Source organism: Electrona antarctica (assembly GCF_951216825.1).
Source record: "Electrona antarctica genome assembly, chromosome: 3".
NCBI classification, from domain to species: domain Eukaryota; kingdom Metazoa; phylum Chordata; class Actinopteri; order Myctophiformes; family Myctophidae; genus Electrona; species Electrona antarctica.
In genome coordinates, this window is record NC_136808.1 from 54,723,103 (window position 1) to 54,738,178 (window position 15,076).

Genomic DNA, 15,076 nt, shown 5'->3' on the forward strand with positions numbered 1-15,076 from the left:
ATCACCTGGGCAAGCTAGTGAGGAGCAGGTTGGTATAACGGGTCTAAAGAATAGCAGACAGCTCTAGGACTCAGAGCAGCAGTCATACCCAGACATACAGCAGAGAGCTCTAGGACTCAGAGCAGCAGTCATACCCAGACAGACAGCAGAGAGCTCTAGGACTCAGAGCAGCAGTCATACCCAGACAGACAGCAGAGAGCTCTAGGACTCAGAGCAGCAGTCATACCCAGACATACAGCAGAGAGCTCTAGGACTCAGAGCAGCAGTCATACCCAGACAGACAGCAGAGAGCTCTAGGACTCAGAGCAGCAGTCATACCCAGACAGCAGAGAGCTCTAGGACTCAGAGCAGCAGTCATACCCAGACAGACAGCAGAGAGCTCTAGGACTCAGAGCAGCAGTCATACCCAGACAGACAGCAGAGAGCTCTAGGACTCAGAGCAGCAGTCATACCCAGACAGACAGCAGAGAGCGCTAGGACACAGAGCAGCAGTCGTACCCAGACAGCAGCAGAGAGCTCTAGGACTCAGAGCAGCAGTCGTACCAGGAGTGGTGAGTGCACCTGCGCACAATTAGGCCATACATGGCGCAAGTTGGCATCTCGATCGTGCATTTCTAAGTTATTTATCAGCTGTATTAACTCTGTATCTTAGGCTTCAAGCAAAGCAAAGCAAAGTTACTATATTTACCCAGGGTATCTGGGCTAAGCTCAAGAACTTGTTTCCAGCCAGGCCCTGCTCATAGAACATTTCATGGTAGTGGTTCAATGCCTTGCTCAAGGGCACTTCAGCGGTGGTAATTTTAACGTGTCGGACCGCTGATTCGAACTGGCGACCTTCCGGTATCAAGACCGCTCCGCAATCCGTTCGGCCACCGCTGCCACGAAGGGGTGTTTGCGATCTCAGATTCGGTGTCATGCTTGCAGATCAATCTGTAGTATCACAGGAGCAGTGTCACAGCACCACATTGAATGCAATATCATTGCAATGCATGTAGTCAGGGAATATTATCAGAATAATGTCAAATCTGGGAATACATTTTTTACCAAGGATTTTCTTCACCAATGTGTTTCTATTCAACCAATAGGGGATTCTTTGCTGAAAGTTGGGGTACCGTACCATCAACAACCAATATAAGTTCTAAATTTCATTATGCTTTAAGTAGCATGTGACATGTAAAACTAGGGGATTTTCATGATCAAAGCATTAGTTTTGCACAAAAAAACACTATGGCCGAATTTAGCCAAATGAGTGTTTTCCATGTAAAACGAATGCTTGAAATGGGATCAGAATCATGAAAACCCCCTAGTTTGACACGTCACATGGTACTTTAAGTATAATGAAATTTAGAACATTTTGCCTTATAATGGTTGTATGGTACCCCAACTTTCAGCAGCTGTCAAAATGTCCCCTAGGGTGGTTGAATAGAAACCAATGTGTGATATGTTAATAGAAACCCTTACAAACACATTGGTGAAGAACCTTCTTGGTAAGAGATTTATTCCCAGATTTTATTAATATCCCCTGACTAATGGTTTATCTTGACACAAGTGTCTGGTTGAAATGGCATCCAATGGCTGCCTTCCTTCCTCCAAAATCACAGTAACCATCTGGTTGAACCACAGGGGAGCTTTCTCATTTCCTCAAAGACTTACAAGCTCTCATGAAACCTTTGATAAGCCTTTTTTTCATAATGCAGTAATACTCAAGAACCCATACAAACAATTTGTATACATGTATTTGGCCACGGAGCCCCACCTGAATAAAAAATGAAAAATAAAGCTAGGTACCCTAGGAGAGATAACAGGCAAAGAAGAAAGAGAAAGAATTGTATACCTTTATGATATCATTGATATTAAATTATAGTGATTTGTTCTTTTTTAGGTGCTGTTATTAAATTAATTCTTATTCCATGCGTGATAATAGCAGCTTGTAGTAAGACGTAGAAGCAGTGGTGGTTGTCACTGTCTGATCATGCTGAGAACCAGTAAGGATATGTGATAATCCCAGACTCTCCAATAGCAGATATACAAGCTTGTACAGTTTTGAAAAGTGTGAGAACTACTGATTTAGAAGGCATTTGTAGAATCGGCCTCAGGTCTTAATGGGTTAAATTATTAGCACAAAAGATGCATTAACGACTAAAGCCCTTATACTTCGAGACCTATACCACCTCACAACACAACAGACATCAGAGCATTTCTTCCACCACGCTGAGCAAACCCGAAGAGGCCCCCACCTGCTGAGGGATCATGTTTGTGTTTTGTTGCCTCCGGCCACAATCCTGGCACTCCAGCAAGTGGAGCTACTGTAGGCTACGTGTGGACTTGATTAGACCCTTCTAATGATGGCCGCTGGGTCTCAGTGCTGCTGGCAGGGTGCTGGCGGGCTCAACACTGACTTCACTGCTACACCGTTCCTGTTGTTGATGGGAATCAACAGGGACTAGAGGATGCTTTGTTAAGCACACGCACTCTGTCAAGTTCCAAGGACAGTTAGAGGACCACTTTAATCAGCGGTGGAAACAAACACAGCAAGGGAGGGGTAAAATACCTCAAGGACCCTGCAGCGCCTCTCACACGCTTTGGTCTTTGATTCAGTATGAATTAGCAGGCATGCCGTTGCACAGCTGTGGTGAACGTCTGACCGCGTCAGATCCAACAGTTAGCCAATGACAAGTTCAGAGGGATGTTGTGGAGAGTTTAAGAATGTGAGAAAGGAGTGCTTTGTGCAGGCTGCGGTGGCTCAGGGGTAGAGTGGCCGGATGGGAACTGCAAGGTTCCCAGTTCAAACCTGGGCTCCCCCAGAGTTAGTGTCGAAGTGTCCTTGAGCAAGACTCTGAACCCCAAATTGCTCCCTATGACCAGGTTGGTGCCTTTTGCAAAATCGTGGGATAAAAGTTATAAATATATATATGAAAAACTAGGAATAGTTTGGTTGGGGGGAAACAAAAATAACACAATCTTCTCTTTTCTCTCATAGTGGTCGCTGGCACAATTACACTCTTTTCAAATATAGGGGTCGGCCCCTCATCTCTCGGTATATCACTGCGAGAGCACGTTACCGAATGGCCCCCGAGGTAACCCCAGGCAAAACACTCCGACGCTCGCTGGAAATCACCCAATTCACTGCTGGCCCTGGAGACACCCCACACTGCACCAACACAATCACCAGCATGTGGAGAGAAAACTAATAGCTTTGTGTGCAGGAGAGGAAAACGTAAAGAAATAGCGCAAGTCTATCAATGAAATGACAGAGGCTGAGCGTGTTCGGTTGAATTAAGAGAATCCAATGGCCTTACCCCAACCCATACCTCCCCTCACTGGATATCATCAACACTAAATACGGAGATAGCAGATAAAGGGAGGAAATCCAATAAGCTATAAAATGGCTGAAAAATATAGCCGCTGGCTGTTGACTGGCCACGTTTACAGCGGTGGATGTTTGTCCTCGTCGTGGAGAATGATTCTCCACTGTCCCAAAAAGGAAGTCTCCCCCGTAAAGCAATATTGCTTGGGCTTTTTTGGGGGGGCTCGGCTTAATCCATGACAGCTCTTTTTAGATGAATGTTATTTCTAAATTGAATCTCCATGACAAATTAAAAAAATATAATCTTGCATTGTTCTTAGCTGTTGAGGAGAGTGTGCGGCGCCTACCCGGAAAGTCAGACATTTATTGTCCCCGGCAGTCCTGAAGCGTGAAACACTTGTGACAGAAATTCAGATACATTATCACGTGTGGGAGGGGGTGGGAGGGGGGCTGAATGATGATGTGGTCATAAGCGTCAGCGGCTGCTTTTCTCCCTTTGTCATATTCTTCTTTTAATGGCTTAATACCCTTCAAGAGGCTGTGCCTGAGGCGCGCTTTCCATTCCTTGTTGCCTAGGCAAGGTTTTATTTTGTTTAGGCTTTGTCGTTTCTTTTGCGTGCTATTTTTTATCTGTCCTTTCTTGCTTTTTGTTTTGAGGGGAGGGTATAGACTAAAAGAACTATCTGAAATTAACTCCATCCCGCAGGTTGTTTGTCAAGCCAAGTAACGGGAAATAAAGTTAGCTGCTTGAAAGGGAGAAAATAAAGTTACGTTTCTCTGTGGCTGTGGAAAACTAATATTTTAGTACTGGGCGGCAGGTTTAATGCCCAGCAATATACCACCTACTGTAAATGTCAAGACAGCTGACTAGCTTGACATTTTGCCATTTCACTTTGTGGCTTGGAGACCTTAGCTGTGCGGTACTTAATGTGCAAAACAAACCAATACAGAAATGCATACCAGTTAAATCTGGTACACTTCACTATACAACCCTATAGCAAACTAACAGACATTTTGGCTGACATTACTTTATATGTCTCAAGGTACAAATGAACACAGTACATGTACAATGAATGCAATATCACGTATCTCTTAAGGTGGCCTTACACTAGCCGATAATCGGGCATTTTTGACGCTCGGGGGGTGCCCGACCACTCAAAGCGCGATCGGGATCGGCCCGATCAACATCAAGAATGTTTGATATTTGCTCTGCCCCGCTCCGATTATCCTGTAGTGTGTGGTGCTATCAGATTTCAGATTGAAAAAATCGGCTAGTGTAAGGCCACCTTAAGTGTACATTCAATAAGGATGATCTCTGTTGCTATCCATCCTTCTAGCCAATACACTGACACCACGCTAGACAGGAACGCCCAAAAACGTCACATCCGGTTTTAGCCTGGGGTAAGAATTGTCTATGGCTGCCAATGCAACTTGGTCCAATCCTTAATCACATACGGACAAACATCTATGCCGATGCTATCTAACTTGCGGAGGCGTGCCTTGTCCACGGGCAACAGATCTTTCAACGTATGGCATTGCAAATACGTTTGATAATCGCTACTCTGCTCAGTGGCCTTGTGGTTAGAGTGTCCGCCCTGAGACTGGGAGGTTGGGGTTCAATCCCCGGCCGGGTCATACCAAAGACTCTAAAAATGGGACCCAGTGCCTCCCTGCTTGACACTCAGCATCAAGGGTTGGATTGGGGGTAAGTCCCTGCGATATACTAGCGTCATGTCCAGGGGGTGTACTTGTACATCAAGCTGCCTCACGCTACAGAAACAGGAGATAGGCTCCTGCCCTATGGGCCTCATGGCTCGGCAAGGCTACTTACTCTGCTCAATATTGTTTTGAAAATGCCGCAAATTGCATTGCAGTGAACGAGCGCAAATCACAACTTCCCCCGGTTGTGGGCGGAGTCACAGTTTGAGGCGCTGTTTACGCGCAGTGGTGTCAGTGTATCTGCAGTCATGCATTTCCAACTTGCATCGCCGGTTGTCCAGAACCAGCACAGAAGCCTCTGCCTGGGCTCTGGAGTCACGGACATCTCCATATATGGAGCTGGCCTGTTCTGACATCACAATGATGTTCTGACATCTGCATAATATACTCCATATTTGGGCATGCCTGACAAATAACTCCAGACCATACATGGGCATAAAGGGGACACAAACATAATAACTGCATCAATTTCCAACTTGCATCATTCCAAGTAGGCCAATGCACCGCTCTAGTAGACTCCAATAGGGGGTTCTCCTACTATTATTAGTCGCTGTCTGGCAGAACATTTGTGTATATTATTATTTAGTTCTTAGTTTTTTGTGAATGAATGCTCTACTTCGTCAAACTACAGTCACACACAAAAAACAAGCTCACAAGGCACTGCATTTTATTTTATTTATTTTATTATAATGTTTTAAGTGAAAGTGGTTTTATAAATACCGGTATTTAACAGATGAAAAGTATTACCAAGAGCTTGTGACTACGTAATAACAATAACTACATCCAGTGGAATACAACTTATTTACTCATTCATTCATTCATTCATTCATTCATTCATTCATTCATTCATTTATTTATTATTATTTTCCCCCCAATTTCCTACAACAGTAACGTATTTTTGAGTGGTGTAAACCACTCCTACAACTGGCTTTGTTAGTTTACGTGTCTGTCCGTACCAAAAAAAATTAGCATGGTTGCTATGGTCACCCAGTTCACCCGGGTGTGATTTCAGCTTTGTTAGTTTACGTGTCTGTTCGTACCAAAAAATGAGCATGGTTGCTATGGTCACCCAGTTCACACGGGTGTGATTTCATTACGTCAGACATTACGTCAGACCACAGCTGATCAGTCTATATAAGACCTTACACCACTCAGTTCACACGGGTATGATTTCATTACGTCAGACATTACGTCAGACCACAGCTGATCAGGCTATATAAGACCCTACACCACTCAGTTCACACGGGTGTGATTTTTTCATACAAGGTTACCTCCCAACAGCGACGGTATGCTCTCTGCATGATTGAACAAGGTGTCCATGCATGATGGGGTGTCGTTTCACCTCCACCTGTTGTGCAAAATGCAGCAGACACAGATTCGCGACTCGCCAGTTGTTGGAAAAAAAGTTGAAGGGCTGTAAGTTCTTGCTCTCCAGCGAAACTTTGTTATTCCTCAAGGATATTCACGGGTGTCCTGAAGTCAAAGATCAATAATGTATCTTCTGCCTCCCCTAGCTCCGCTAAAAAAAAAAGAACATCTTTGTTGAATCGAAAAGTAGGATTTATTGATCCCGGGAATCCTTTTTTCAAATGTTAAAGGCAGTGAAGGCAAGGTTTAAATTCATCACTCATAATACTGCAACTGCTGCAAAGGGCAGAGCAGGAGGCTGATCAATGACAATGGTTGTGGTGCTGTTGTATATAGTGCTTATATGTGCTTATGCTCTTATGGTGGGTGCTGTTGTATATAGTGCTTATATGTGCTTATGCTCTTATGGTGGGTGCTGTTGTATAGTGCTTATATGTGCTTATGCTCTAGAAACGGAGGGGGAAGCAGGCCCTTCAGCCATTAAGGCATCAACCGCGTGCCTGAAGCCCAAGAGATGTTCCCATGGCCTTTGTCCTTCCCAACGGTCGATACTAAAAGTAGATCCAGTACGAATGCATCATATAAAATAAAATCTAGGAATGAATAACAATTCAAGTGCAGCCACAAGTTATACCGTGTAAATAGTACAGTAAGAGGATATATCAGTAGTGCAACATAATCTGGGAAAAAATAAAAATAAAAGACTACTACTACTACTACTGCTGCTACTACTACTACTACTACTACTACTAATAATAATAATAATAATAATAATAATAATAATAATAATAAAAGATAAAAGACTACTACTACTACTACTACTACTACTACTACTAATAATAATAATAATACAAAATAAAAGACTACTACTACTACTACTACTACTACTAATAATAATAATAATAATAAATAAATAAAAGACTACTACTATACTACTACTACTACTAATAATAATAAAAAATAAAAGACTACTACTACTACTACTACTACTACTACTACTACTACTACTACTACTACTACTACTACTACTAATAATAATAATAATAATAATAATAATAATAATAATAATACAAAATAAAAGACTACTACTACTACTACTACTACTACTACTACTATAATAATAATAATATAAAATGTTTACTGTAAAGGAAATTGCATGTGATTGTGGTACCGATTGCCATTGACTGGCATACTTGCTGATGCCGATACCATCATGTTATGTACGTATAGGCACTATCTCAACCATTGGTCTGGGGACTAACAGTGCTCCTTGAGGGGGTTCCAGGTGGTCCCCGGGTAAAAGATGGAGAGTTCGTAACCAAATTGACTTTATAGGATCCTTTACTCTTGAGAGTGCAAAAAATAAATCAAGTGGAACCTTACGGGTCCATTTTGTTTCATTTTGCGGTTTTAGGATTAAATTATTGTTAAACATCTGCATTACTTAATTTACAATCAAAGTCTACACAATTTAGAGAATGTAGCAAACAGGCATACATTGACCAAAATAATTGATTATTTTGATCAATGTTTGCCTGTTAGTGTATCTCTCCTATGGTACCAACATCAATACAGCATGGAATTGTGGACGGGCAGTCCGACAGGCATTAGTCCGACAACACCGGCTCTCCCGACATGCGTGGCCGGTTACAACTAACCCGTGGCCGGTTACAACTCATCCGTGGCTCCTGACATGTGTGGCAGGTTAAAAGTAACCCATGGCAGGTTAAAACTAACCCATTGCTTCCTGTGAGGTTACAATTTACAATTTACAATTTAGGCATTTAGCAGACGCTCTTAATCCAGAGCGACTTACAATAAGCAAGAACAAAAAGCATGGGAATACATCACATATGTAAAAATGCATTTATCGCGAAACATGCGTAAGCTAAGAACGTGACTAGAACATATCTATATAATGACACTATACATATAAACTATAACTAGAACATATCTATATAATGACACTATACATATAAACTACACATATATGCTATACTATGCTGTACATATATACTATGAAGTGCTATGACTACATACAATGCACTTATTGTGCTGTCTACATGACATGCTATAAGTCTGTTTCAAATGCTATATAAGTCTAAGAAGTGCTGTCTAAGGGGGGTAGGGTAAGTGCTATGGGCCATGATGGAGTCTGAAAAGGTGGGTTTTCAGACTACGGCGGAAGATCGGGAGTGATGCTGCAGTTCTGATTGTAACGGGAAGTGCATTCCACAGTTTTGGGGCCAGAAGGGAGAAGAGTTTGGGACGTGTGGAGCGTTGTCCCGGCGTTTTTAGTGAGGGTACTTCCAGCTTCCCTGCGTTGGCTGATCTGAGGTTAGGTTTAGGGTTTGGGTTTTGGGTAGGATGTCGGACTAATGCCTGTCGGCAGGCCCGCGGGAAGTACTTTACACTCGCAGGGGCTGAGCGTCTAGTAGGGGGTGCGCGCGCGTAGCGCGCGCCGAATTTTTTGCGCATTTTCACGCGCAAACGTGGCCTTTACTTTCCCTCTCCACACGCAAGTTATATGAACGAACTGACACAGGCAATTAACCAGGATAAGGTGCCAATACTGTGATACAGCATATTTATTAGGCCTGGCCTATCTCTTTTTTTTTCTTCCCCTCCTGTTCGAGGGGGGGCTGTGCCTGGGGGGAGGGGGTGCTACAGCCCCCCCAGCACCCCTACTTCCCTCAGCCCTGCCTGTCGGCCCGACAAACAGCATGTGTTAGGTCTGAGTGAGAGGCTAAATCTCATCAAACGGTGGTTCCGTGGCTCAAATGCAGAATAAATAATGGACCTTGATATGAAAAGGGTTGAAAAGCACTGCCACACGGCATCGGAACAACTCTTATACGTTGTTGTACGGTGGTGTCATGGGTAAAGCTATAACCACTCTTACACGTTGTTGTACGGTGGTGTCATGGGTAAAGCTATAACAACTCTTACACGTTGTTGTACGGTGGTGTCATGGGTAAAGCTATAACCACTCTTACACGTTGTTGTACGGTGGTGTCATGGGTAAAGCTATAACCACTCTTACACGTTGTTGTACGGTGGTGTCATGGGTAAAGCTATAACAACTCTTACACGTTGTTGTACGGTGGTGTCATGGGTAAAGCTATAACAACTCTTACACGTTGTTGTACGGTGGTGTCATGGGTAAAGCTATAACAACTCTTACACGTTGTTGTACGGTGGTGTCATGGGTAAAGCTATAACAACTCTTACACGTTGTTGTATGGTGGTGTCATGGGTAAAGCTATAACAACTCTTACACGTTGCTGTACGGTGGTGTCATGGGTGAAGCTATAACAACTCTTACACGTTGTTGTACGGTGGTGTCATGGGTGAAGCTATAACAACTCTTACACGTTGTTGTACGGTGGTGTCATGGGTAAAGCTATAACAACTCTTACACGGTGTTGTACGGTGGTGTCATGGGTAAAGATCAACAACTCTAACACGTTGTTGTACGGTGGTGTCATGGGTAAAGCTACAACAACTCTTACACGTTGCTGTACGGTGGTGTCATGGGTAAAGCTATAACAACTCTTACACGGTGTTGTACGGTGGTGTCATGGGTAAAGCTATAACAACTCTTACACGGTGTTGTACGGTGGTGTCATGGGTAAAGCTATAACAACTCTTACACGTTGCTGTACGGTGGTGTCATGGGTAAAGCTATAACAACTCTTACACGGTGTTGTACGGTGGTGTCATGGGTAAAGCTATAACAACTCTTACACGGTGTTGTACGGTGGTGTCATGGGTAAAGCTATAACAACTCTTACACGGTGTTGTACGGTGGTGTCATGGGTAAAGCTATAACAACTCTTACACGGTGTTGTACGGTGGTGTCATGGGTAAAGCTATAACAACTCTTACACGGTGTTGTACGGTGGTGTCATGGGTAAAGCTATAACAACTCTTACACGTTGCTGTACGGTGGTGTCATGGGTAAAGCTATAACAACTCTTACACGGTGTTGTACGGTGGTGTCATGGGTAAAGCTATAACAACTCTTACACGTTGTTGTACGGTGGTGTCATGGGTAAAGCTATAACAACTCATACACGTTGTTGTACGATGGTGTCATGGGTAAAGCTATAACAACTCTTATACGTTGTTGTTGTTGTACGGTGGTGTCATGGGTAAAGCTACAACAACTCTTACACGTTGTTGTACGATGGTGTCATGGGTAAAGCTAAAACAACTCTTACACGGTGTTGTTGTTGTACGGTGGTGTCATGGGTAAAGCTATAACAACTCTTACACGTTGTTGTACGATGGTGTCATGGGTAAAGCTATAACAACTCTTACACGGTGTTGTTGTTGTTGTACGGTGGTGTCATGGGTAAAGCTATAACAACTCTTACACGTTGCTGTACGGTGGTGTCATGGGTAAAGCTATAACAACTCTTACACGTTGTTGTACGGTGGTGTCATGGGTAAAGCTATAACAACTCTTACACGTTGTTGTACGATGGTGTCATGGGTAAAGCTAAAACAACTCTTACACGTTGTTGTACGGTGGTGTCATGGGTAAAGCTACAACAACTCTTACACGTTGTTGTACGATGGTGTCATGGGTAAAGCTATAACAACTCTTACACGGTGTTGTTGTTGTTGTACGGTGGTGTCATGGGTAAAGCTATAACAACTCTTACACGTTGCTGTACGGTGGTGTCATGGGTAAAGCTATAACAACTCTTACACGTTGTTGTACGGTGGTGTCATGGGTAAAGCTATAACAACTCTTACACGCTGTTGTTGTTGTACGGTGGTGTCATGGGTAAAGCTATAACAACTCTTACACGTTGCTGTACGGTGGTGTCATGGGTAAAGCTATAACAACTCTTACACGTTGCTGTACGGTGGTGTCATGGGTAAAGCTATAACAACTCTTACACGGTGTTGTACGGTGGTGTCATGGGTAAAGCTATAACAACTCTTACACGTTGCTGTACGGTGGTGTCATGGGTAAAGCTATAACAACTCTTACACGTTGTTGTACGGTGGTGTCATGGGTAAAGCTATAACAACTCTTTCACGTTGTTGTACGGTGGTGTCATGGGTAAAGCTATAACAACTCCTATACGTTGTTGTACGGTGGTGTCATGGGTAAAGCTATAACAACTCTTACATGTTGTTGTACGGTGGTGTCATGGGTAAAGCTATAACAACTCTTTCACGTTGTTGTACGGTGGTGTCATGGGTAAAGCTATAACAACTCTTACACGTTGCTGTACGGTGGTGTCATGGGTAAAGCTATAACCACTCTTACACGTTGTTGTACGGTGGTGTCATGGGTAAAGCTATAACAACTCCTATACGTTGTTGTACGGTGGTGTCATGGGTAAAGCTATAACAACTCTTACACGGTGTTGTACGGTGGTGTCATGGGTAAAGCTATAACAACTCTTACACGGTGTTGTACGGCGGTGTCATGGGTAAAGCTATAACAACTCATACACGGTGTTGTTGTTGTACGGTGGTGTCATGGCTAAAGCTATAACAACTCTTACACGGTGTTGTACGGTGGTGTCATGGGTAAAGCTATAACAACTCTTACACGGTGTTGTACGGTGGTGTCATGGGTAAAGCTATAACAACTCTTACACGTTGCTGTACGGTGGTGTCATGGGTAAAGCTATAACAACTCTTACACGGTGTTGTACGGTGGTGTCATGGGTAAAGCTATAACAACTCTTACACGTTGTTGTACGGTGGTGTCATGGGTAAAGCTATAACAACTCTTACACGTTGTTGTACGGTGGTGTCATGGGTAAAGCTATAACAACTCTTACACGTTGTTGTACGGTGGTGTCATGGGTAAAGCTATAACAACTCTTACACGGTGTTGTTGTTGTACGGTGGTGTCATGGGTGAAGCTATAACAACTCTTACACGGTGTTGTACGGCGGTGTCATGGGTAAAGCTATAACAACTCTTACACGTTGTTGTACGGTGGTGTCATGGGTAAAGCTATAACAACTCTTACACGTTGTTGTACGGTGGTGTCATGGGTAAAGCTATAACAACTCTTACACGTTGTTGTACGGTGGTGTCATGGGTAAAGCTATAACAACTCTTACACGTTGTTGTACGGTGGTGTCATGGGTAAAGCTATAACAACTCTTACACGTTGTTGTACGGTGGTGTCATGGGTAAAGCTATAACAACTCTTACACGTTGTTGTACGGTGGTGTCATGGGTAAAGCTATAACAACTCTTACACGTTGTTGTACGGTGGTGTCATGGGTAAAGCTATAACAACTCTTACACGGTGTTGTTGTTGTACGGTGGTGTCATGGGTGAAGCTATAACAACTCTTACACGGTGTTGTACGGCGGTGTCATGGGTAAAGCTATAACAACTCTTACACGGTGTTGTACGGCGGTGTCATGGGTAAAGCTATAACAACTCTTACACGGTGTTGTACGGCGGTGTCATGGGTAAAGCTATAACAACTCTTACACGTTGTTGTACGGTGGTGTCATGGGTGAAGCTATAACAACTCTTACACGGTGTTGTACGGTGGTGTCATGGGTAAAGCTATAACAACTCTTACACGGTGTTGTTGTTGTACGGTGGTGTCATGGGTGAAGCTATAACAACTCTTACACGGTGTTGTACGGTGGTGTCATGGGTAAAGCTATAACAACTCTTACACGGTGTTGTACGGTGGTGTCATGGGTAAAGCTATAACAACTCTTACACGTTGTTGTACGGTGGTGTCATGGGTAAAGCTATAACAACTCTTACACGTTGTTGTACGGTGGTGTCATGGGTAAAGCTATAACAACTCTTACACGTTGTTGTACGGTGGTGTCATGGGTAAAGCTATAACAACTCTTACACGGTGTTGTTGTTGTACGGTGGTGTCATGGGTGAAGCTATAACAACTCTTACACGGTGTTGTACGGTGGTGTCATGGGTAAAGCTATAACAACTCTTACACGGTGTTGTACGGTGGTGTCATGGGTAAAGCTATAACAACTCTTACACGTTGTTGTACGGTGGTGTCATGGGTAAAGCTATAACAACTCTTACACGTTGTTGTACGGTGGTGTCATGGGTAAAGCTATAACAACTCTTACACGGTGTTGTACGGTGGTGTCATGGGTAAAGCTATAACAACTCTTACACGCTGTTGTACGGTGGTGTCATGGGTAAAGCTATAACAACTCTTACACGTTGTTGTACGGTGGTGTCATGGGTAAAGCTATAACAACTCTTACACGGTGTTGTTGTTGTACGGTGGTGTCATGGGTGAAGCTATAACAACTCTTACACGGTGTTGTACGGTGGTGTCATGGGTAAAGCTATAACAACTCTTACACGGTGTTGTACGGTGGTGTCATGGGTAAAGCTATAACAACTCTTACACGGTGTTGTACGGTGGTGTCATGGGTAAAGCTACAACAACTCTTACACGTTGTTGTACGATGGTGTCATGGGTAAAGCTATAACAACTCTTACACGTTGTTGTTGTTGTTGTTGTTGTTGTTGTTGTTGTTGTTGTTGTTGTTGTTGTTGTTGTTGTTGTTGTTGTACGGGTACGGGTGTCATGTGCAACAGCCGATCTGCAAGCTCACAACGGGTCACATTTACTAGTTTTGCCAGGACATCAAAATAAGCACACCAGGTTGAGAGTGCGTAAACCTATAACAATTCTTGGTGGAGCTTAATACTTAAAAAAAGAAGAAAAAAAAAAAGAAGAAAAAAACCGCAAATGAATTACACTGCAGCAACAGGGATGGTTTTATAAATAGAGTGCGGACCTTTGGATGGTTTGGCTCGCTCTCTATCTTAGCCTGAACTCATACATATGTATGGTGCTGGAAGCAGGCAGGCAGCAGTGGGTAGAGAACAGTGTGGGCTATGTTGTTTCACAGTGTATATCTAATTGCCAGACCACCAGCAGTTATGGGCAGATTCCCATCCAACACAGTGTTCGTGGCCTCCTGCCCCTCCGTGCGGTAAAAAAAAAAGAGGTCAGAGTCGACCTCTTTCACAACGCGCGGCAGTCGTGCAGAGACGGCCTGAAATGAATTTCAGAGGGCATACATTCCCCTATGAACACCCTTGTTCTTCCTTCTATATGGTATGTAAAACCACCACTACTAAAGAATATTATACACACAGTATAGTGAATGTTTTGTTCCTCATATTTCCAAACCTATTTTGACGGTTCTTTGAGGACCCTTTTGACCTGAGATCAGATTCTAAAAATGTCTTCTACATCCTGACAGTTTTCTGAAAAAACTATGTTTCTATGTCAGTCGTTCTTCGATTTTTCCAAAAATAGCAGACCTACAAGCTCGTAGCGCGCCACTCGGTGGCGCGTTATGAGCTTGTAGATCTGCTATTTTTCAATAGCTAAAGCTTAACATAATGCTAACACCAAAAGGGGTTCCCGCCCAGAATGGGTTAAATCCTATAGCATCCCAAATTTGGCCATGCCATGCCATGGACATCCGGTTGATTAAGTGTATAGCGTTGACATGAGTGGTGGTCATGAGTGGTGCATGTCCTGGTCTGGCTGTGCATATAGGCGGGTGGTTCGATGTCTGACGTACGTATGCTACCCTGTTCACGTATAAAGCTTTAATTGGTAAACTACCTCTGTATTTAACAAAACTGCTAGATCTCAATACATCAGCTTATGGTACTAGA